This window comes from Anopheles coustani, chromosome 2 (assembly GCF_943734705.1).
Source record: "Anopheles coustani chromosome 2, idAnoCousDA_361_x.2, whole genome shotgun sequence".
Taxonomy (NCBI): Eukaryota; Metazoa; Arthropoda; class Insecta; order Diptera; family Culicidae; genus Anopheles; species Anopheles coustani.
In genome coordinates, this window is record NC_071289.1 from 80,099,174 (window position 1) to 80,124,829 (window position 25,656).

General features: G+C 44.8%; 1 protein-coding gene across 1 annotated transcript in view; it reads left to right on the plus strand.

The window, feature by feature from the left end:
* The first annotated feature begins 859 nt into the window (after window positions 1-859).
* Window positions 860-25,656, plus strand: part of LOC131263636 (uncharacterized) — a 64,826-nt gene continuing 40,029 nt past the window's right edge. The window contains exons 1-2 of the mRNA XM_058265867.1: window positions 860-972; window positions 1,721-1,777. The gene's annotated coding sequence lies outside the window, so the exon portion shown is untranslated. The remainder of the gene's footprint in view (window positions 973-1,720; window positions 1,778-25,656) is intronic.

Genomic DNA, 25,656 nt, shown 5'->3' on the forward strand with positions numbered 1-25,656 from the left:
TGGGAACTGATCAATCGAACAACATATTCCCCTTCGGCTGCGTATGGGAAAAGGAAAGTTTGCAAGTGTCTACCATCAGCCATGAGCCATCTACTCATTTCCACGGACCATTCGAAGATAAATGCGTCCGACAATGATGTGAGTAAATTTGTGAACGGAAGGAGGAAAGAAAAAAACATGATCCACTTGATTCACGGCGAACCCATTTTTCGCGTTCAGGACGAATGACGGCCCCGAAGCGTTGGTGGAGAAAGGCGAATCCGATAGCGAACGTCAAAGTTGGATACTTCATTTACATCATTAGAGTGAATTTTCCGACTGCCGGCAGGATGCGGACCAAAACGCAACTTGCCTGCGAATCCATTTGCGAAACGAAGAGAAGCTCCCGAGTGTCGAGGCGGATGCAAACGGGATGCCGCCCAGACAGGAGGCCACGTGGATGAAAAATAGACTCGCCAGTCTGCTTCACCAATCAATCATCTCAAGTTGAGCATCGTCGACTTCAATATTATGAAGCTACTTAAAGTGCCATCGTTAGCGTTCGGCGGTAGTGTACACATCTACGGTCGGTTATACCAATGCTTTCCCACGTGGAGCCGGCAATGGCGCCTATGCTCCATGTAAAGCGGAAGCGAGTAGGCAAACCGCGCGATAGAGACATCCCGATTGTTCAGAAAGAAAGTGGCGCCTCGCGATGCGGCGAGATGAGAAGTGAGCGAGCTCCATTCACCCGGTTCTGAGAAACAAGGTGTTGAAATCAGGTTTCGTACGGCGCATGTTTGACGTTTCTCATGTGGAGCCCGAGCGAAACCGTGTTCGTGAAACGCGCTAAACCGACCGACATCTCAGTACGCTTCGAATCGTGGTGTCGTACGGAACGTGTTGGTGCATTTGTGTTGTGTGCTTGGTGGTCGGTTCCGCTTCAGCGGATTATCGCTGCGATCTCATCGACGCAGAGCCCCATTAGCGAAGGTTCGTACGGTGCGAGTTGATTGTTCCCAATTAGCCTCCAAAGAGGTCGTTGAGCACAATAAGTAAAGCCATTTCGAAAAGTGAACGAAGGTGACTGTTGAGTAAATCAAGTAAAATCCTCGTGAAACAGTGAAATATCGTCATCTGTAGTTTATTGAAGTTCGTACAAAGCGTACACTACTGTTTCAGCTTGTTCCGCATTTCGTGAAGCACCGGAAAGCGTTGCTAACTTCACAGATGTGTCACACATGACGGCACTTACTGGGCCTTGAATGTAGCCAACCGACTGCTTCACTGTTACTACCGGTACTTCGCGTTTAATATATTGTGTGTTCAACAAATGGGAAGTGGAACGCGGATGCTCTTCGGCGGTGAAACTTTCGTACACAATTCCCATCCCCCTCACGTCGGGGGATTTGATTTATTTAGCGAGTCGTCTTTGTTTGTGCTTGTTGAAATATTGTGAATGAACGAGTGCCTGTGTGTGATTGTGTGTAAATATTTTACGTATTTTGTTGTTACAAACCCCCGTAAAGTTTCTGTGCTTCCTAATGAAAAATAAATATATTTAACGAGATGAATTGCTGGATGAAAGTTTGAAAGGATCGTTTACCGAAGTTGTTTGTGTAAGGTTGAACATCAGGAACCGCAATAAGGAATACGTGTGTCCCGTTTACAGTACCAACATCGAAGTAGCTGTAGAAGGATTTCATCATTTGTTATTTTGTTCACTTCGTTTGTTTTGCAGTTGTCGTGCAGATTTCTTCGTAAAACCGGATATAAAAAGATAAATTTCAAAGCAAAGGTAGGCCCAATTTTGCTTTAGAATACTTTTTATTGTAAGAATTATCAAATCTTTTCCGAAAATAAATTCATCCTATAAATTTCCTCCCCAGTCTTTTGCAGTATAAATCGGTCACACACTGTATTATCGTATCTGCAAAGCATCATATGTGGAAACTGTTTTTTACCCCCACATAATGTTCTTGTTGTCGGGCGCTTCTCGGCCGTATCTGTTTTGCTCGCCGTGTTCGTCCTTAATGTGAGTTTGATTTGCATCCTTGTCGGGAAAGCACGTTGTGCTAGTTTTCCTCGCCTTTCGCTTATCTCAGTTACCTGTGCCTTCACCCAAACCCTCCGATCGCTCCCATCTCATCGTCCACAAACGTTGCGTTTCGATTTCGTTGCGAAAAGGGAGATGGGCGTTTTGCAGACAGGGTCGGCGAAAACATACAAAATGGTGCCGGGGTTTTTAGCGAGGTAGCGCGACGGGGTCTGGCGCTCCATCGACGCCATAATTGTCCTTGCCCCGGGTCTGAAACGCTCGAGGTTATCAACAACAACAAAACACACCATGAGACATGCACACACAAACTAACTTCCCAGCACGCATACTACGCTCTGGGTTACGCACACACAAACACACCGTCATCATCATCGAACGGCGATCGGTCGTTTGATCATGCGACAGCTCCCCTTGGAGCTTTGACATGCAACCCTTGGATGCGGCAAAACATTTGGAAATGTTTTCCTTAAAGTGCACAATGGTGGACCAATGAATTACTCTACTAACTATTATAATAAATTAAAGTAATCATAAGCCTTAAAATATCCAAAGTTCGCTTAATGGTTCGTTGTATTAGGTAAAGTTAATGAAAATTGAATTTATATACGATAACTTTCTTTGGCAAATATTTGAAGCGAAACCAGTTTTAATTGTCCGCTAACTATCAAACGCTTGTTGAAACGAACCCCAGTACTTGTGAATATAAGTGCTTTGTAGTTTAATTTAATTAAATATGTACAGATTTTGTATTTTGAAAATCGTGTGCCATCTGTAAAGAAATATTTTTATGATTCATTTTTAAAATCAATGAAAGTCGTTTTTATTAATTTTGGCATCAAATGGGGAGCAAGCAACAATTTGAAATTTCATCCTAACAGTTTTCATTTGCAAAATTCTGGCGGTAACTTTACATTAAAATTTGAAAATATTGACTATCTTTTAAAAATCATCCTATGCATTATTGTTCAGCATAGAAGCGTCGCCAAACTGAGTCCGCCCTGGAGGGTTAATGGATGGCCTGTGCATTACTGCCGCATATTCCTTCCAACCATTTCCGTCTGCCCCACATCGCCAGGTTTGTGTCGTGCTGGCCGATGGTGGTGGTGGTGGTGTTTGCGTGTGCACTCCATCTTCCGTTTATGCCTTCACAACGGGCCTCGTTTCCCTTTCCCATTTACGGACAGATCCGTCAGTTCGCCATTAATTCGGAATCGGAGTTCGGCCTTAAAAAACCCCCTCGCTTCGGCCCGGCGGCTTTTACAGAACGCAAATGGGGAATGGCGATCTTGAGGGAAACGACAGGGAAAGTGGGCGTTTTTTGGCAGGGGGTGCGAAAATGGTTTGCGGTATTTGTTTGGGTGTTGTTTGTATCCGTCAGCGGTCGAGTCGGGGCCCGGCGGCTCGCGATGTCTAATGGCGAAGACCATTATAAACGAAGCCGCCTACCCGGATCACGTCTCGTTCGATGACTCCATGACAATCACTGCGCTCTTGGAATGTTTTTGAAGAAATTTAAAAGGCTTAACTTATAAACAATTTCTTATAACTTTTAAAAAATAATATATTCCAAACGGTATATGTTTAATGGTACAACATTTTCCAATGAATTCAAAATAATAATCTTACATTGATAATGTAACTAGTCTACATTAACAAATGGCAAATGGGTTTAATTTAAAAATTAGCGGTCACTCCAACCCCAGTTTGACGGGATGACCATATCCCCAATTCAGTGGACACCATGCTGCGTAATAGTTTCGATAGTAACACACAACCGGTTTTTGTCCACATTCACTTGTTTCCTGGTGGTTTTTCCTGCACTTGACTCTCGTTTTTGCCTGTCCGTACGCTGGCTAATGAAAAACATGTTTGACTTATTTTACGATCTCTGCAGCTTTTGCACGTGTCTCGCATCCGATGGCCTAGAATAAACATTTGGACGAAAATTTGACCACTCATAAAGCGAGGTCTGGTGGCAGATGGGTAAGAGTTGGGGGCCGGAATAAAATTAGATTGACTTCATTGCTGGCAGTAACCTGGTGGTAAATTGACGATGTCTGTGTTACTGTGCTGGTGGCTTCGGATTAATGCGTCGCAAATGAATTGACCACCATTTTGTGCAAATGGAACGTTGGGACAGTTATGGAACAGCTGGAAGTTTATTGGAGCACGTTGTGAAATGTACACCCCTTCTGTAGATGCTTATTTTAATGATATTTTCATCTCATTTATTAACAGTCAATACAGTAAAGCATCGTTATTATTGGCATATTTCAAACGTGCTTTTCCATTAATTAATCCATTGAATTTCATTGAGTTCAAAGATAATAGCAAAATACATTGCTAAATGCTTATTCTTTAAAAATCCACCTACCCTGCTTGAATCATCAAAACGGGTCTCAAATTAATGCTTTCATGAAACTTTATTTTTACTACCCAAAATTAAACGACTCCAGAAAGTTTCTATCGGCTGTGAAAAACCACTCCATTCACGGTGAACCAGAAAACACCTGCTCCCACAAATACCGGCGTGCAAAAAGATGCACCTCAGAAATGTGTTCCCCGCTTTCCCGTGCCTCAACGTTCACCCGTTGCCATAAAGACCTCTCCGGTATATACTGCACCCACCGAGTCATATGCATATTTGATGCACTTTTTAGGAGCATACGGGCAGCTTCTCCGGGAGAAGAGTTCTTGTTTTCGGCAGGACCGGTAGGACCGGTTTTGCTGCTTTAAAGTGCACGTGGGCAGAGCTAGGGGATTTTTCGAAGGAGACGTCGTCTGGCGAGGCGGGTTTTGTAGACACTGCAAAACATTCTGTTTGCTCCGACGGTGGTTGCTTAAGTGCATTATGCAGGTGTTTAAATGTTTATATTTACCGTGTGTGGTGCTGATGGTGAAAACGATGCTGAAACTAATGCTTTATAACACCCTCGTTGTAAAGGTGGTAAACCGAGCGTCTCGGGATGCTGGTGGTTGTGTTTAGATTGCTTTGGCTGGGCGTGAGCGCATAATGTTTGCAGTCAATTAAATAATCTCCCCGGAATTGGATGCCTTACCTCGGATGCCTTGCTGTTAATCACCTTATTCATAAAAAAATATGTCTGTGTAAAGCAATTTTTTTAATCGAAATCAATGTAAATTATAGGCTCTGTACACAATCACTGCAGTCTCAATAGATGTTTTTCTCTTGAATTGTTCCAATACGTACATTCCAAAGCGGTTCTATCACCTTCAAATGATCTCGTCCGCTCGTGTACGCTGCGAGGTAGTATTTGCAAGATTGTTCGCGACGTGCCGGAGGAGTTTGTAGCGATGGGAATTAATTACCCATGCGGAGTCGGAGTCAGGGGCCCTCATCACGTGGCTTCGTGTGTCGCCGTTTAAGATGCGCGTCGGCATCTCAGCTGTGCTCGTGGCCAAGGGCGGTGAAGTCATTCAACCATTTCGTGCTCCACAATTAGCGGGAGAATGTTAGTCATAGCTCCTATAAGGGAGTCATCTGAAATGTTGTGTTTCTTTCTTGGAAACAGGTGCTTACGTGACATGCCATAACCTTATCAATTTATTTTATTTCAAAATTATAAACCAACTTATTGGTATGATTTAATTCAAACTCTACTAAAATCTACCTAAAAATATTTTATTTTTTCCCTATGAAAAATGTAAAAAATCTCCCATCAAAATAAATAAAATGCAACTAAATTTGTTCAACATTGGCATGAATCCGTGTGTTCATTTGCCTCTGACTCTGGTGGTCGCAAGATGTTCGCCTATCGAAACACATTCGGTTCGTCAATGTGACACGTTGAAAGTTAAAAATAAAACCGTCCGTTTGACCGTCTTCATTAATACACAACCTCCATTTACACTTTCCCTAACCCAACCCTACTCTGCTCTGGGGGGAAATAAAATCCAAAGCGGATAGCTGCAAAAAGAAAAATCATCCTCCTTGACATTAGAAATTGTAAAATATTTTCACTCGCCCATAGCGCTCAACTAGTGCCAACATCTCTACCGGGATATGCTTGTGTCTCCTGAGACAACATTGATTCACGGACTGGCGCATTCAGTTTTGGTTGTATTTTATCGCTCGGTTTCGGTCGTAGCTCCCGGTACCTTCTCGACTCCAGGGACACAACTCAAGTTCGTCGTCCCAATTTGACCCTGAAACGTAGAATTGACTTCGACGGCATCCCATCGCAGCATTGTAAATCGCTGCGGAAATAAGCTGTTTTCGGTGAGTGTGAGCCGGATCATGTCTGTGCCAGCAAAGCGGAAGACCTGGCGATTGTATCGCGGCTGTTGACAGCTGTCATTACTAACTCGGCGCCCAAGAGTATCGCCGTAGTTGACTTAATCTCTGTCCAATCGCAAACACCACGGTTTGCTTTTGCGTTGGATTCCGCCGGATTTACCCAGCATCCGATTGGGATGGTCTTTGTAGCCCAACAATTCCTGCCCTTCAAGTGGAAGTTTATTCTGAGAGATTATTCTCGTTTGCCGTGCGGTACAGACGGCATTGCTGCCGTTTGTTTTTGATTAAATATTTGCTTTCGGTTGGTTCTCCGGTCTTGGGCGGGATGAGCTTATCAGCTGTGTGCTTCTGTTTGTTTATTGACCATTCATTGGGACGGGCTTCCTTATCAGGTTTAATTTCCATTGAGAATAGAAGCAGAACTACAAACATTTGATTAGAGTGATGATGTTCGAAGAAATGGTAAAACTAATAACATTTCTATAACTATCACACAGACCTCTGAAACAACATTTCCTTGAAATAGTTACCGGAAAGTCGATTATTTTTTCAAAATGCCAAGCTTGTTTTCGCAACAATTTCATCTCCTGCCTAAGCCAACTCTTTCACGCTAATGGATTGTTATTTTATTGCACTCCAAAGGGTAATATGAGCTGCGTTACGACACGAACTTTCACGAAAAAAAAGCGTGTGTCTCCTGCTCCGGTTTCCAAAGTGTCGTTAAGATGTTTCCATTTCGCAAAGCCTCCGTTGAGCCGGTGTCGCATAAATCATATTTACGATATAAATGAGTATCCAAAAATAACTAAGCGCGTGGCGAGAAGTTTTCCCCAGTTTTCATATGTAGCACGGTGGCTCGCATTCGTATCGGCACGACGAAATCTGTCAAATAAATTGCTGTAAGTTTCTTACAGTTGCGTACAAAAGTCAAACAAAAACGTTGAAATATGGTATGTTTTTAGTAAGCAAAAATTCAATCTACTTTGGTAAAATGTTATACACCACTGGATGACTTATACCGGATTGTTTCAGCTTCAAATTCAACTCTTCTATGTGAATACATTTCTACACGAGCCCATCCATCGTCAATTTTATTTATGACACATATCAAGCCCTATCAATCCACTCTGCTACTTATTCAGACGAGCTAAATCATCATTGTTCGCTTTTTTATTCTGGCAGCACAGTAAAATTTATCATTAGTTTTTCCACATACACCTACCCATTTCGCTGCTGATATTGACACGATGGTAACATTATGGTAGGCAACTTCATCATATATCCTCTCGTTCAGCGCTACAGTCGGGCAAGAGCCCGATGCTCGTTAATATTTATTGTTTCATTTTATTCTCCTGCCGTTCCTGACGTGACACATCGGTAGCAAAAAGGTAATACTGTCTGAATGTAATTTGTAGTCGTAAAAACCAAGGTTACGTACAGCTTGCACGTTGATACGGGAACATGCTGACGCATTGAAACAATCATTTGAAACCACACAGTAAGGGCAAATGGTAGGAGAAGAGGTTAAAATTAAAATTGGTTTCTACCAAATAAGCCTCGGAGGGTTGATGTGATTGCCACCTAAACACTGTGCCACCTAATGTATGTATATTTTCAATAAATGTTTACTTATTATATTTCTCGAGGCTTGTAATATAAAGCTCGCATAAATGAAATAAATTGTATGAAAGGAAAAAATAATAAATAAACTTTTTAACTAAAGGGTACGAAACTAGTCTACCAAAAAGTTGTCCTCGTTATGTTGTTGTATGACGAGACGGGCTGACGAAACAAAAACCAAAGAGCTAACCACCCGACAAGCAGATTATGTTGGACATCCCAAGACAAGTATCGTCGACTTTGGCAGGGGAAAACCTTTCGCCAAACAGTCACTTGGTCACAAGAGTGATTAGTTGAAGGCATGTAAAAGCCGGCAAACGCTCGCACACCCAACGCACGCGACCTCTTGCTCACTTTACGGTTTGCAGCTAAGGTTAAGCCAACAAATCGTGGTGTTCTTTTCGTAGCTCTCTTGTTGCCTCGTTCGTTTCGTTTTCCGTTCTCGACCTACGCGAGCGTTTTGTTTACAACGGACGCATCTCCACCCCCGTGGAGGCCCTTTTTTCTCGATTCCAACACGGCAAAAACGTTGAATGATGCGGAAAATTGTGGTCGCTTCCCCGGCCGGGAAGGAAAATACCCCGGGTGAAAATGGGAAGGGAGACGGTGTGAACATACGCACTTTTCCCTCTTAGACAAACACCTGCATCGTCCGGCTGGGCACTCACCGGGGTGGGGGGAGGAACAGGGGGAAAAAACGTTTTCCGTACGACGAGAAAAACCGGTCGCTCCCAAACTGTCTGCCGCATCCGCAGCTTGGCCGAGAGCGCCACCACAAACAATCAAACAGAACTAATGATGTAAACAGTCCATCAGTTCGGGAACGGCTAGGGCGACCCATCCCCCTCAAGTCTGTGTGTGACGTGAACATCCTCCTCCCGCGTGGATAAACACAGTTGGCCCTTGGCCGTCGAAGGGAAAAGACACATATGCACCCACACGACCGCGAACACGAACTGACGTCGGAATTGACCGAAGAGAATGAAGAAGATCAACGTTAATTAATGGCAATTGCCGGTTGACATGCGTCAAGAGCAAACGCGTCAGCGGGCGAATGTTTTGAGTGGCCATTTTCTTTCCGCTCGGTTTTTTCATTCGAGTATCATTTGGAAGCTCCAACACTACCAAACGACACGGTTTTTGGAGGGAGGATCAACGTGTTATGGCACACCCTCGCTCGGTGGATGGTTTTTGAGCTGGGCAACAGTTTGTCACATGTCACGGGCGGGTCTTTTTGTCTTCTGCTCCATGGCACACCAAGGGAAAGCCCTGGTGCCGTTCCGTGCAATGTCGGGGTTGTGATTTTTTTAACGACAGCTGTAACAACACACTCCCGACCGTGGGCGAACTGGTGGCTTATGGTTCGCGCGTTTCGGCACTCGCCGTTTTCGTAAGGCAGTTCATGTTTTATTCAGTGTGACCGATGATGATGGTGTGTTGTGTCGGTGAGTGAGTTCTTCCACGGGCAACTTCTTTGACTTTTTCGGCTCACTCGTCCCGGGGTTTTACTTAAGCACATCTCCCGTGGAGTAATGGTGATGTGCGTTGTTAAGTTCCGCCTTGATTTAGTCCCGTTTCGTGTGCGATGAATTACTCGTTTTTTTTTACCCACTCCAAGCTCACGCCGACCATTGCTGGTATGGTATGGATGTCGTGTATTGGTGGTTTATCATTCCCGCGTGTCTCACTTGCTTCCGCGTCCGACACTGCTGACCTGACCGAGCCGTCCAAAGGACGTCCACATCGTCGCCTGGTTTGTCTTGCCCTTTGCGGAAAGTCACCGAATGATTTGGTGCGCTGCGTCAACCTGTGAGTGCCGGAACGTGTATGCATTATTTATCGAGCGACGCACCGGAGGTGAATGGCGGAAGAAAATTACACCGAAAGCAGGACGACAACGATGACGCACCAGTAGTCATAATTTTCACCGTGATCAAACATTGCCCCGGTACCTTTGCCCCTCTCACCCGGCTCCGGAAAGGCGGTTCCGGTTCCGGTCGCCCAAAAAAAAAAGGGCAAACCTCTGCCAATGTAAACAAATCCCGCCGGGGAGTGGATGGATGGTTCGGAAAATCGGTGTCGCAAAAAACGCTTTGACGCAGAAACGATCGGCAAAGATATCCGGAAGTTTATGAAATCATTTCCCGCCCGGGGAAACGCCGCGCTTAGCTGGGCGGGGTTTTTTTTTGCTCGGCTGAACGTTTCATAAAGTGATTCATTAATCTTTTCGCACCACCGATCGAGTGCTCTCATAACCGTGGGATTTTTTCGCACCGAAGCGAGTGGTATTTTCATTTTCGGATACCGTTTTCCTGTTACGCTTTATTTTCTTCGCACGTGTGTGGGAAATTTTCCCGGGTGCAGGTGTTGGGTTGTGACGGCGAAGATGTAACTTTCCCAACCGCGATCGGCAAATCATTCACGCATGTGATTCGTTTTCAATTAAGCCGCCATCAACCGCTCTTGAGCGCGTCGAACGTTCCGCTTCATCATCGTCAAAATTTTAATTCGGAATTTGATTGAAAAACTTGAGAAGGGAATTTGATTTCGAAACCGACGTAAACGGAGCAAAGTGATGGAAACAAGATTCAACTTGAAACAATCTTTCAACCGTGTCAATTTGAGCAACTGGTTTCCGCTGGCAGATTAATATATCTTGAAAATGATTTTCGTTTCGCTCGCGGAATCACCGAAAGGTGTTTGAAACTTTTGCCTGGGCGTAAAAATTCAAACCGATTATGGTATCATTCGGAATCTGTTGAGCGCTGAAAACTCTCCGTTTGAGTAACCCATTTGTGGAAGTCAAACAATTTTACAAAATGGCGCAAAGCCGTGCAGCTGATGATAAGAAACCAAAATTGTTTGTACACAAACGTGAAGCTGGAAAACGTCTTCCACTATCGCGTTCGAGGATGCTAGAGCTGGATCGATCAAAGCGGAGCGGTTTTGCATCGAATTTTCCCGCCCAAAACCACCCGGCTACGGCATGGTTTTATTTCTCTTATCCAAACATTTTCCATGTGAAAATATTTACATCCCATCCGGGCGTTTTTCCGCCCTCCCCGACATGCGCGTCATGCCACCGTTCCCGGCGAATGGAACGGCACGTAATGGAATCATTTTACATTTTCCCTAGGATTTCCACTCCACCCAGGGTGGGGGAGCGGGGAGGATTATCAACCCGCCTACACCGGCCCTTTTTCTTGGCTTGGGAAGGTTTCGGTCGGACCAAAGTGCGGCTGTGCTAAAGGGAAATGGAAGAACAAACAGACCGGATCAGCACACGCAGGTTGGAGTGCGTGTATCCTCGCGGGTGATGAGGAGAATGCGTGCGTTCCGTGTGGGGCCAGTTTTATAGCGCCATTTTTACGCGCCACGCAACTGCACGCCTCGCCGGAAACGATGTGCGAGATACATTTTTCATGGTGGCCACTAATAAAAGATCATCTCGAGGTGGTGTCCCGTGTGAAAGGGCCCCGAAGGTGTTGTGCCTTTCGGCCTTGGTGTCGTTGCCGAGGGCAGCAGGAGTATCATCGTGCGCTGATGACGATCATTATTCATGGAGTTGTGAAGCAAGAAGTCAAGTGAAGAACCTATTCGTTTCCAGAACGTGGAGTACAACGTCACGCTTTTCACAAACGAATATCTTTCTTTGCTTAACGTTTATTTTCTTTTCATGTGGGATGTATCCGTACGACAAATATTTCTCGCAAACATCAGCTAAATCAGCATCGTAATAATGCATATTTGGTTTCGTTATTACGCATTCCACGCGTTACTAGCGGCGCAACAAACTGAGGCGATTTTATATGCGATCGTTTTCTCGCCCAATGCGGCCACAAATTCTACAGGCCTCCCATTGCCACAGAAGCCGTATGTTCGTACGATTTTTATCTAGATTCACACATCTCACAGGCTGGCAGATATCTCGGAGCCAGCCGAAAGCGGGAAATGTGGAAGGATAAATTCCGCCGGCCGGATGCTGGTAGGCCAAGACGTTTCGCCTGTCGCTCGGTAAATTTACAGCGCAAACATGCAAATAAAGATGGATCGCACTCGACAGTTTTACGTGCCACCGGCAACGATGGAGTCCCCGGGTACCAGAAGGACGTACACGCACACATACACACGCGCGCGCCCAAGAAATACATTTGATGTGAACAATGATAATGTGAAAGTCAAGGCGCAAGTAATGTTCCACGCCGTTTTTGGGCCTTTTGATGACGACGATTGTGTGGAAAATTATTCCACGCGTCATATTTTCAAGTGGGTGGTGTGAAAGGAAGGGGTGGGTGGGGGAGGGTGGTGGATTGGCAAACACAGCGATCTGCATGCCCGGCCCGATCTATACCACTTTATTGCGGCGAATTGCCCCCCGGGAGTGACGGCTTTTCATGTGGCGGTAAGCGTGCAATAATCGTAAATACTGTGAAATTGGATGAATGTTTTACGGGAATCTCCACTTTCCGCTACGATTGGCATTTTTACGCCTCGAGAGTGCGCGGTTGTGGCAATGGTTATGGTTGACAAATTCGACGCTCCGCAGCTCCGTGGTTTGGGAGCGAATTGATTTAAGGTCCCATTTTATGCTGGCACTTTGAGTACTTGGAAGGAAATTGAAGTTTCTTTTAAGCAAATGATTTTAAAATTTATACCTACCTCTCGATTTACGGCCGTTCATTAGAACATTTTCTGGTTAACCTTTGTAAAATTTAACATCTTACGCTTGATTTAAAAAAATGAACTTGGTATTCATTTTATGTAGTGATTTTGGAAATTTATCCAAATACCATTTAGCTTTCAAATTTAATGCTATTGTATAGCTCTCCAAATTTTCACACTTAAGTTATGGCTAACCATTTTTCTCTCTTTCATCTTTACAGGTATGTATTATTTTCCGGTTGAAGTGCTGAAAATCCTTCCTTCCATTCATCCGTGTACGATGGTTGTAAGAATTTCCCCCACCAACTCTTGCTGTCACTTGCAGCGTCGAGCCTGTGAGGAAAATAAATTGTCATCTTCCCTCAAACTGTCACTCAGCCTAAGAACGGCCTGGGCTGGGATTGGAATTTGCGACTTCATCATCCCTTCTCGTCGATGCCGAATTGCGATTCTTCCCGACGACGGTAATAACGTTTCCATAATAACAAACATTCCAGCGCCACCAGGCGCCTCCATTCGGAAGGAAATTCGGCACCAGGCGCCTCCATCCATGCATGCATGCTCAGGGTGCGTGTTTCCAGTGGGTTTTGAGAAGAGGCTAGGTACGAATATACACCGATTTCGAGCGAGTCAATCTCGAAGCTCCAATCGCCACAGCACAGGCGCACGATTACGCTAACGAACCCTTCGTGCAAATGGCGCGCGCTGTCGGGACCGGTCTCGTCGTTATTTTCTCATAATTCCATTTATTCAAATTGCCATCTAAATCTGCTCCGCGGGTTTGCGCCGGTCGCGTGTGCCGGCGAGAAACGATTCCATCCGTGCACACGTTTGTGTCGCGCCGCTGTGATTTCGCAAAGTTCTTTACTTCATTTGCCGCCTCGAGCGTCTCTGGGTGACTTCAAAATTTAAAATAACAACAGCAATCTTGGCTGCCTGGTTGCGTGTGTGTGAGTTTTTGCTCCCGCTCGTGTTACACGTGTTCCATTTAATCCGGGGCCTGGGCGAGACTGTTCCGCTACCGCAGCGGTCGTGCGAGCCCATAAATTGATAAATATGAAAATGAGCTTAAAATCTCGGCCGAACCGAAACGATGTGCGAACGCTCCGCTTGGAATCGCAAAGCCGGATTCGCTGGCAAACGCATCCATGGCCTGATTGCGTCGAAGCCTTGGTTGTGTTGCGTCGCACACAATCATAAACATAATCTTCTCAATTGAGGTTGCGCGCTTGCCTTTGGTGGCAACGGATTGGTCTTGTGTTACTTCCAATACTTTTGCTACGAGTAGTTCGTTTAATATTAGTTGGAAAATTTGAAATTGAACCTAAACCAAACATTTGAAGGAGGAGCCCCCAAACTGAAATATAAAATTGTATTCTATCCGTTGAAACAACCAAAAGGTTGTGAACACAATGTAATAAATTTTCGTCAACACAATCTCGTATATCCTGGGTTAAATGACTACTTCCAAATGGATCCAAGCGAACCATCTCTGCCCGCTTTTTAGTTTCATTCCCCCGGAGAAAAACAAACGTTCACCGTTGCTTTATTGAAGATCGCTTCCACCGAAGCGCACGCTGCACAACGCGACAATCGTTTTAACTCCCGCTAGAGATTGTTATACAAAAACATACTGCAAACCACGACGACCAACCAAACCAACGCCAAAAGAGAAAAGGTCGCCCAAAGGATCGACCCAATGTTTTCGGTTTCCCGAGTGGTGGTCCCGGAACAACCCCATTCCCGGGCAATAAATACGCTTTCGTTTAATGAACACACGCAATATTCCCACGCCAGTTCCGGCGGTCCCAGCGTTGTTCGTATATGTTTGTTAGTGTGTGGATGAAGAGGGATTCATTAGCAAAATGGACGGTCATCCATAAAATTAGCAGGACGCAGTTTCGCACGCAACATAGAAAATCCATTTTATGTTCGCTACGGATTTTGTCTCTTTTCAAGGATTAGATTCCCGGGCGTTTTTTAAAATCGCTTAAAACTTGATGTTCTTAACTCGGAAATTGTGCCTTTTTGGTTACTTTAAGTTTCAAATGAAGGCCGGGTCAGCTGAGCAATTTCACCGCCAAGCCTTGAACAACGGAATTGCCTATCGAAGCTCGGAAGATCATCGCAAACTTCAGTATTTTGGTATGGCCAGAGACGGTCGTTACGCCATACCGTTTATTAGTAGAATATTTAATCATCGAATAAATTACTAAACCAAAGTCAAAAACAAACACATCCATGTGGAATGAGTAGATAAATAAAGCTTAGTTTGTTACAAAAACGCCGAAAACAGTAATCCATTTTTTCAAAGATCTTGTGTGACAGTGCCTTGCATGGTTAATGAAAATTAATAGTAGCATCGGGATTCAAACGAAAAAAGATCATAACGAAACTAAAATATATCCAAATAGGATGTGAACAGCAGAATTTGGTAGTGACTTCTAAGCAAAATGACCTAAAGCTATGATCAATACGAAACAAATGTGGAAACTTAAAGTTTAAACTATAAATTAGAGGGAAGGTCTTTGACAAAGTTTGATGGGTTCAAGGGAAAATGAAGCAGGTGGAAAATGTAATTCTCAAACCATGCAATATGCCTCTTCGTATATCCTTAAAATATCTTAATATTTCTTGCCACTTCATCAATAAAGTCAACTTATGAAAAATAATTCATCATTCATTAGTCGTTTCCAAAGTCCGTCACGATTCGATCGAGAACTGGTTTGCGTCACTGGACCATTAATTTATGTAATTTAGAAATCAAATCTGTACCATCGAAGACAAAGTCTGCGCGAGACCTCTCTCCAACTTTGTCCCTGATGGTGCTATAGATAGTTGAAACTTTTAACCACTTGGTTCGCGAACAGCTTCTGTTTCCCGTGTTGCTGAAAGCGTCTCATTATTTCCCTCACATCCTCCACTTCTTGAAACTTTGTAAAACCCAAGCGTTGCCTGGAGACAACTGCGAGCTGACAAGCGGTTGACGGGTTAATTTGCCTTCGACCGAATATTCTTTTCCCTTCGTAACGACAAGATGATTGGAGTTTCAAGGCGGCCACCTTTAGGGAAATGCCCGGCAAGCATCCCGGCGACCGGGATGTTGAAAGTTTTCCCCCAAAAGACCGAACCAACCGATCCCGTGCCAGCCAGCTGTGGGCCCGCAGGCGTTTCGGATCAATTTACGGCATCGATGAAGCAAAGCCGCGACTTTTCAGTTTTGTGGTTGCTCGGGGCTTGGTTGAACCGGTGAAAACTTGAAAGCGGTGAAAACCTCGCACGGTTTCGGTTGGGAAACTTTCGTTCTATCCGAAGAAAGCTGCCAACAGAAAAGGCCTTCGATCCCGCACAAAGATTGATTCCATGGTGACGATCTAATTTGTCTTGAAAGAAGGAATCTAATTTGATTTAAAAGGTTAGATTAATTAGGCTATAGTGAAGAGTTGTGGGCTTCTCATTTTCTTCAATCTATTTTACTATAAATTAGATTTTTAATTGAGTTTGAGCTTTGTTTTAACCTTCAATAATAGAATATAATATAAAACCGACTTTTTATAGATCCTAAACCTAGTTCTTTTGAACAAATAATAAGGACACCTCGAAGCCAAAGAGAGCAATCTTTTCGGTGAGTTATGGACCTCTGACGCATTAAAAACTCATCCACTCGATTATACACCGCTTTCCTTCATATTTTCCATAAACAAACCGTTCCTTTACGATCGAGAACACGTGAAGTCAACCCAAATTTATGAACCATGAGGGCCCCGAAAAATTCATCGCTTCTGGGGAAACACTTTCCCACCTGCACATAAATCGCACATAAATAATCCACGGACAGTTGTGTGAGTATGGTCGGGGGGAAACTTACAACCACCTGAACATGCCCTAATTTTTCATCTTCATCATCCATCATAAGGTCTTTGGCGAGGTAGCAGCTGCTTGGCGTAAAAACTTAACCGCTTGAACTTTCTTCCAAATTTGAATGGTTTGCAAAGAATCTTGAAACTCGCTTGAAAGGATCTTCAAAAATGATCCTTTGTCTTTCGCTGCTTCTTTAAGAGTCACCTCGATTTTCTGGAAAAACCATTCCTGGACGGCGCTGCACGCTGGGTAATAAAGTGACTTAATTTCTTTCGCTTATCAGATCGTAGCTGAATGCTTCAAAATAACAACGCCCTTAACCGAGCTAGGGGAAAGAATGAAACTGGCTTCTGTTCTCACGCTCGCCCCACCGAGGTACTTACCACGCACACAAACATACCCACTCAAAAGGGTGGGACGCGCGATTAACGACGATACTTGAGAGGTTTTAATTCGCTGCCATAAAAGTGTACTGCTGTTATTACATTGCCACAGCTCGAGCCGTTTTGCTTTAGCGGCGTACAAGTAAGGGTATGACCGAACGTGGAAGGGTGGGGTGTGCCAAGGGATCTCGGAGCAGCACATCGCACGTCGGTAAAAAGTGCTGAAATCAAATTAAACTTCACCGAACCACCAATCGAGACAGGCAGCAAGCTCCATCGTGAGGCCGAAGGCGCTTTTCTTCGTCCCCAAAGACGACTGACCTTTACTTTTTCATTTCTTCGACCACCACCACTACCGGAATGGTCTCGAAAGGAAGCTTGAGCGGACCGTTATTGCTTCCCACCGGTGGGTCATTATTGTTTTGTACCCCACCCCAGAAGCCCTCGATGGCTCCCGACAGCGTGATTGCAGCGGACCATCGTTCGACTATCAAAGAGGAAAAGAAACCAATACCAGACCACTCCTTCCACCGGGGAAGTGATGAAAGTTACCTACGAAAGCACGCAAGTTGGGCAACTTTTCAAAGCATCGTCAGTGCCGAGGAACTCATAATCGTCTTATCTGCTTCACGGTCGCTCGCAGCAGCCCGGCTGCCTGTGGGGTTTTGCCCTACCGCTGCGATGGCACGATGGCGATACTCGTCCGGCACGTGTGTGTGTGTGTTTGTTGTTATTTTCCAAACACTGAAACAACAGAAATAATTAATGCAACATTCTTGCCCTCGTCGGAATGGGTTCCGAAAGGTTTGCACGTGGCACAACATTTGCCGATAGAGTGTGTGCCATAAGCGGTGCATCAGAATCGAATCAAATTGCTCTTCGGGAATGATGTTTTAATCAAACCACTTACGTCACTTTCCAGAAAAAAAGATTTATACTTCCCATCGCCTTCGGCTGAGCTCGTGATGGAAATATTCGGCCTGCAAAACTTTCGATCGAAGAAGATTTTCAAAGTCAAAAAGAGTCATAAAACAATAACAAAGTTGAAACGATCATATGTGTAGGAGGCGCACGTCTTGACGGGAAGAGAGTTATTTGGGCTAAACTTTTTCTTTAGTTTCAGTTTCAAGAGCCAATATGTGGAATATTTAATCTCGAAACTGAACAACATTCTATACAGACGGTCCCGGTGGAAAAGTCGGATTTAGAGTCGACTTGCCGTACACTTTGTTTACAGTTGCATTTGCTTCCTTGAGGCAACTTTTGGGTAGTTTTCCGTTATGCCTTTCGAAAACATACCCTTTCGTTGAGCAAGAACCTAATATTTGGTCCTTTCTTTTTTCTTAACTTTTTTTTCTGACATCGCAAGAAGATACCCCGCAAGAAGCTCAATAAAAGTTGACATTTATGGATTTGTCTTTGTTTCGATTGTCCCTTCCTTCGAGGCAATAGAGTTCAAGGATTCGGAATGGTCAAATGTAGCTTCCTTGAAATCGCAAAGAAGAAGGTTGACTGTAATAAATTCGAAACAAAATGTCGATTCATAAGGTTTACAGAAGCTTAAATCGATATTTTATAGTTTCCATGAAATCAAAGGTATAATAAACTGTTTGTGTTAACTCTCTGTTGTGTAGCATTATTAGTTTGTCTATATGCTTGTCTATAGTAAATATTCCTTATTTAAACAAAAATGTTATCAAACCATGTCTTCGTTGTTGTAACAAACAGTTTTACTATGTTTGCTTTTTTCTTCGGTGTTCTCTATTTATGGCAAGTATGTTTGAATACATTTTCCAGTCAAATATTATATTTTCTCCCGGAGAAACATGTCCTATCAAACTTTACACAGAGCTCCTTTCTTCAACCGAGAAACAACCTGAAACGCAAGCCCAAGCCAAACAACTGCATACGTATGGGTTGGAAAAATAAGCCCACACACAACAGCCTCCGTCTCGCCGCAGGCTCCGGGCTTAGCCCAGTGCTGCATAAAATTTTATCACTTTCGGGAATGTTTCTTGAAAGATATGTGTTTTACGACAGCCGCCATCTTCAGCGAAAAACCCCTCGGAAAAACCCAAAGGTCTGTACGGCCGGTAACGTCTTCACGAACACACGGGTCCGACGAACACACACAGTTCTGCTTTGGAGACGAGTTTTTCAGGGAGGCCCAAAATCCCCTCCTCCCCCCCGCGCGCGATTTCCATCCAACGCCCCATTTTTCCTCCCGTCGGCTCGACGTTGGCCGAAGTAGAGTTGGTTAGTTGTTTATTATTTCTGTCCTTCAATGTGTTCCCTCGAGTGGGTGTACCGAAAAAAAAAGGAAGGATACTGACGGAGGCGAGGAAGACGGTCGTTAAACTCTCGGGCAACTTAACGCCAAGGCGTCCCTTTCCGTAGCCCGTCGAGAGACCCGTCCCCGCAGGCGGCGGTCAACGGACAGCGAGATACTAATTTCGATAAAGAATAGGGTCCCATCGTCAGATCGTTGAAAAGTTGAACGCAAACTTTTGACAGTCGGAACCAGAACGGTCGCTCTCTCGTGACAAGTCCTTGCCAAGTAAAGACGAAAACTGGAAGCCGGCATCTTACAAGGGTTGTGCATGTCCCTTTTTCCGCTTGTCTCGCACCGAATTTCGCTCCGCCTTTCCGACGTCCCACAGTGTCAGGTGTGTATTTCGTGTTGACAACTTGCGGAACGACGAACGAATGAGTTGTTGGGGCCGTTTCGCAGCGGCTCCGTATCTTATCGTAAATCAACTCATTTTTTGTTCACCTTCCGTTTCGTTAATCAACCCTCGGCTTCGTCCCGCGCGTTCACGAGCTCATGACAGGTCGCATGCAGGACGACAATTTATTGCATTCCTTCGGTGTAAAGGTCCGAAACGTTGGAGGGTCGCTCGGTTTTGCGTTTATAGTGGAGTGTGGTTGTTAAAATAAAAGTTTGTGAGTAGAATATTGGAGTGGTAGCTTCTAGACAATTTTGTCTGTCGATTAAATATATTAAGATTAAAATTTTAAAACTAGTTATTACTATGTAACCAATTCGATCATTGAACAGAAAATAAGCATTTTAAAAGGACAGAAATAAGCTATAAAAACTCTATTAGTTAAAATACTCTAATAAACTTTAGTCAAATGACTAAGTCTTCTTAAGAAAACATGATATTTTCACATAGACAACATAAATATCGTACAAGATTTCAAATAGGCTTTTATTAACCCCTTCACAGTTTTGCCCAAGCCTGTCTCGGGCAAGCGGATGGAATTTGTACTACTTTGCCCGAGCCTGGTTCGGGCAGTTTTTTGTCGCACGTTTTGTTTCTACTTTCGTTGCGCGTCGTTTATTTCGAGCGTACCTGCGTCTAAAACACGATCTAACGTGTTTGTAAACTTGTATTCATATATTTAACACTAATCGATGCAACTGTACCAAAGTGTTGCTTATTATCGGTAGTTTTATTGTTGATCACAATAACAAATAATTAATAATATATGCAAACTGACCATCATTTGATAAAAAAAAATCGCTAAATTTTTCGAAAAATATAATTTTTTCTTCGTTTCTAGATCAAAAACTATAGAAAAACGCAAAAAACAGTGTGACAATTTTTTGAGCCATTTTCTCAACTTAGCAGAAGGGGTTAATCAATGTTTCTTTTATTTAGAGTAGAAGACAGTCAATGTTTCATTTTCATCCTGTACTTCATTTTAATTCTTTCACGTCACTTTGACATGTGAAGACTTCAAACCTAACATTCTATTATTGACATTTTTAAAAGGAAGCAATATCATCACCATGTTCATTCCATTAGTGTAAAATAACATGCCATCGACAAAGGACATTTGAAGAACTCCGCGAGCAGGATTGACGTGCGCTAGTCAAGGTGATGCGATTCGCGGTATCTTCCGCCGTGGAAAAGAATGTATGTCAATCCGGAAGCTTCAAGTGACAAGTCACTGTGAATAAAAATTCACCTTTCCGCCGCCCGTGGGCGGAAGCGAACGTCAACCAGGCCCACGCTCTATTCGGTCGGCGCTCGGTGCCGATTGCAATTAGTGCTAAAAGCAATCGATTATTCGGCCTGACCTTTTTCCGACGTCATTTCATTTTTTTTAAATCGCTTTCTGGTTTCCTTTCCATGATAGCACCGCTCGAATGAACAGGAAATGTTTTTTTTTCCTTCTTTTTTTTGTGAAAATTTTTCTTTTCCATTCCATCTTTTCCCGCCACCATCTTGGTGTCCCACGTGCCTTCTTGCCCGCGGGTCATCGATCACCGTCGTCGGGTCGTCGTAGGGTTAATTCGAAGGGGCTGTTCAGCAAAAAAGGGCCCCCACCAATTTTCGGTCGTGACCGATGGCAAAAGGGCACCGGAGAAAATGACTTTCCTCGGTGTACGATGGACGAATGTGACATAACTCTATCCTCATCCGTCCCTTTTCCCGACGTGGCTTTGAAGAGTTTTCGTACGCAAAAGTGGTGAAGTTAGATCCTTTTTCCTTTTTCCAATCATCATTTTTGAAAGCGGAAGAAGTATGTGTGTGTTTGTCCGTGTCCGGGTTGTCAAAAATATTTCCTTTTTCCATCGTGGGAAAACATACCAAATATGTCTGTATGTTATTAAATGGTATCAAAATGTTTCTTTTTCCTCAAACTCCATTTATTTTCAAGAAGGATTGACGAGTGATGCTGAAAAATATGTATCAATTTTCGTCCTCTACCGTGCGCATCTCTTATTGTCGTTTGACTTTTTCGATTTTTCAAGCACTCTTCAACCTTATCTTCACACACAAATTTTCTTTTCCATCCCAGTGTGATCCCTCCGATCGCAAGGCACGCACGTTTCCATGTAAGAGAGTTTTCGTTTTCATGTGGAAAAGAACAGAAAATTTCGCTGCTCAAAATTTTCCTACAGCATTTTCCCACCCGTCACGGTCAAACACGGGTCGGTTTTGACAAACACATCAAGCGAATGGGTTCATTTGTCTTTCTGCGTCGCCCCGTTCGCCTTATGAGGAGCAGGCACCCTCAAGAATTGTCGTCGTGGAAAAACGATGTTCGATTTCCCATATTACACCATCGCTGTGCGCACACGGGGCGAGTGTGGCTGTCATCATTCTCTAGCGGTGTCATTTTTCTCCATTTTTATCCTGGCCCAGCAGGGCACGTATTCGGAGCCCTTTTTTATGGCATTGAAAACGAGTGTTCCCGGAATGTTTAGTTTTTTTTGTTCTTTCCGCCGCCGAGCCCCGTCGAGTTCTTTATCAGTTTTTTTTTGCACAACGGACACACACACACTAAGGCAGAGACAGACAGACAAAGAATATGCGAGGATGCGAGGGGTTGAGATTTACTCGGCAGGGGTTGATTGTGGAACGTGATTCTTTTCTTGTCCGTTCGAAAGGAAGAAAAAAACGTTGGAAAGGACGCGTGAAAACGTGTGCGTGCTTCACATCGATACGCTATCGGACGGATCCCTGCTGCGCCTTTTTGCATGCCCCAAAGCTACAGTTCCTCGTCTCGGAGAAGGGAGGTGAAGGCACGAACACAATGGTGGTTTGCGGTTTTGAAATTTTCCAACCCGTACGCAGCTGGTGCCCGGTGTTCATGACAATCATGACAACGATAGCTCGGCCCCATGGACAAAGGCGCATCCCTGCGGTGAGGGATGCGGGATGCAAACCATCCACAAAGTACATTTTTATTGCCCCGGCATGTCGCCGTTTTCCCGCTGTGACTGTGTGTTCCGGAATGTGTCTTTATTTATTTTTCCATTCGCTCGTCTCGTTTTTCCCCGGAATTCCTACTTTCATGGGAAGCGGACCGAAATGTCATGACAGAACTATCGGGCTGCTACTTCTTGCCTAATTATGATTCACCCTCGGCTCGATTCGCCGTTGCAACATCGTACAAATCTGCCCCGACCGATTGCGAAATGCACGATGATATGGCGCTTTCCCGAGGTTCTAGGGGGGGGTTTTCCGCCAACGCTGTCGAGGTTCGGCCGCCGTGTTTGCGCTCCGCACACGCCACACCGCAATTCATTGACCCAAATTGTGTGCGCTCGGCGTGCACGTTTCCCACGCCAGAGACCTTGCCCGTGACAGTTCTTTCATTTGCGATCGTCATAATCCGGGCGCGATATCCGATTTAGAACTTCCGCTTCGTTTCGCAAACATTAGCAGCTCCGTTGGTGCCGGTTGGTGCCGGTGGTCTGAGGTTTTGAGGCACGGCGTGCTGATGTTTGTGATGTGCTTCCCACCCACCTCGACCAACCCCCAAGGGCCAGCTTCCTCGAGCCGGTATTGTGCTATATTTTATATGAAACACTAGACACTCACCACACGCCGACATGCGAGAACGAGAACTCCGGCATTAGCAAACCCCCCCCCCCTCCCCTGCCAGGGGAGCGGTTCAAGGATCGGCTGTCGGCTTGTTTTGTGCCGCAAGTAACCGCAAAGCTCTGCGACTGGCGCTTTCCCCCCACCATCAACCTCGTCCGCCATCGCCAAACGGAAGCGGCTGTTTCCGGAAAATCGAAAATCCATCATCCACTGCATCTATGACCCTCACCTAACCTTCTCCAACCTTCCACCTTGGGGTGCCTGGGGCGGAGGGAGGGGAGGGACCTTGGATCCACTTTTCGGGTCCTCCCCCCCCCCTGCACCCCTTCTCGCACCCTCCCAGCGTAAAACGAAACCACAACTAATAGCACACATCATTATTTTATCGCAAGCGATTCTATTTGCTCCACCCTCTCTCCCACCCAAGGTGGGTTTCACTCCCCTTCTCTGATTTGGGGGAGCGGTTTTTGGGAAGATTCGAATCATGCTGTGCGCCATCCGTACGCCATCTAGCCGGCAGCCTGGAGGGTGCTATTCTGATGAGCCGTTTCGATGATGTCATTCGGCCAGATATTCACTCGAGCTCGCGCTCTTATATTTCCGCCCGCACCACCCATTGCACCCTCGGTGGGTTGTAAACATCGGGTGAACTAGTTTTTGCCAGGCCTAGAACCGACTGCGGGGAAGAACAAGAGCACGAGCGGGTGCCAACGCAAGACAATGTCCTTATTTCGGAGGGAGGGCGATGTATGTTGAAGCCCAGATTTACTGGTTCGTCCGAAGGGGCGAGGGTAAAAGCGAAGGAAAACCGACGAAACCTGGGGAACCGGGAGTGGTTCTCCCGGTCTTGTCCATTACCATTTACAGTTTCATGCCGTTGTGCGCGCGTTTCCTGTCCATTTGCCATCGACAACGACCCGACAGGATGGAGCGTCGTAAATGGAGCGGGGCATAACTTAACCGGTCGATAACTGGCGCGGCGGGCTCCACGCAACAAAATGTCATTCTGACGAGATTCGTCGCATTCGCGAGGCCAACCTTTATGATCGATCCTGTGCTCACGGTACGGAAAGTGAGGGAACGTTTGCCGGGGCCACCCCAACAAGGATTCGAAGTCTTTGGTTTGGTTGCCTAAATTAGGATGTCCAAACAGCAAAGGCGAAAGGCGGAGGGGAAGGCTTATCAACCGACCGTCATCATCATCCGGCGGACGTTCCGGTTTGTCGGACAAAGTGTAGCCAAAGATCAGACTGCGCTGATAATGAGAGCCGCTCGCAGGACATCGATGTACCGACAATACCGGCCACATGGTTCGGAGGAGGAAAATCCAATGCTCCCGAGGAGGGGGATGTGCCCGCCTTGGGCGGTGGGGGAACTCGAGAGGAAGGGATGGTTTGAATGCGCCCGAATTTATACCCCAAAACCCTACATCGCAACGGCGTAATAAACCTACATATGTTATCATCATCGCTAAGTGCGAGTGGATGGAAAATGCGCATTTGCTTCGTCCAGACAGATTGTACCCGAGATTGTACGGAGAGTGGGGAGGCTTCGTTCCGTGGGAACGTGTGGAGTGTTGTGGGTTGGAAATTGAATACCTCGATTCAGCGCCGGCGAGATTCGGGAGATTCGTACACGAGATGATCGGATTGCGAAATTGATTAAACCTTAGCCGGGGAGGTTGTCAAGGGGACTGGGATTAGTTTCACTGGGATCGTTGAAAAAAAAGGGCAACCGATGCAAGTGTGTGTGTGCGAATTGACATTAGTTGTCTCAAATTCCAAACCATCGAAAGCATCCATGTGCATCGAAACTTCGCTTGTTCATGGTCTTATGGGGGTTTCACGGTGCTTTTCGCGTAATCAATCTAATCTCTATATGTAGACACTGACCGTAAGCAACGTAACAACATAAGGTTCTTCCTAATCAGCATGAAATATATCAGACAGCTTATAGCGCGGAAAACGCTTAACAGGAAGTAGTTGAACTGATTATTTGCGTGTCAGGATTCATGTATCTTTGCCATTCCTACGATTGCTTAAATATTTTTCAAAAACTAACTTTATTAAAATCAGAGTAAGGACTATCATATAATACAGCTTCATACAAGAAAGGTAATACAATTTTGGTTTCCAACAAGAAATATCACGGCTAGTTTTAAATGCTTTACGAGTATAGCTCAGCAAATAAATCTAATAGAAGCCTTAGGAAAATTTTCAAATGTTTCCAAAAACGTTAGATCTTTGATGACAACTTCAATTGTTGAATTAAAAATCCTACTTATTTCGATTTCTAATTTAAAAACACACCAAGTTCTTTTGACCACTTCAACGGGTTTTAATGCCCTTATCAGACGAGGATTTTATCTGTCATCTTTGCCCAGACTTTTACTGCCAAAGTAGGCTCTGGCAGGGTGTTTGACATAAAAATGATATCCGCTCGTGTAATAACGCAAAGTTCCACAAAATGGAGTTATTTGATCATTTTCAT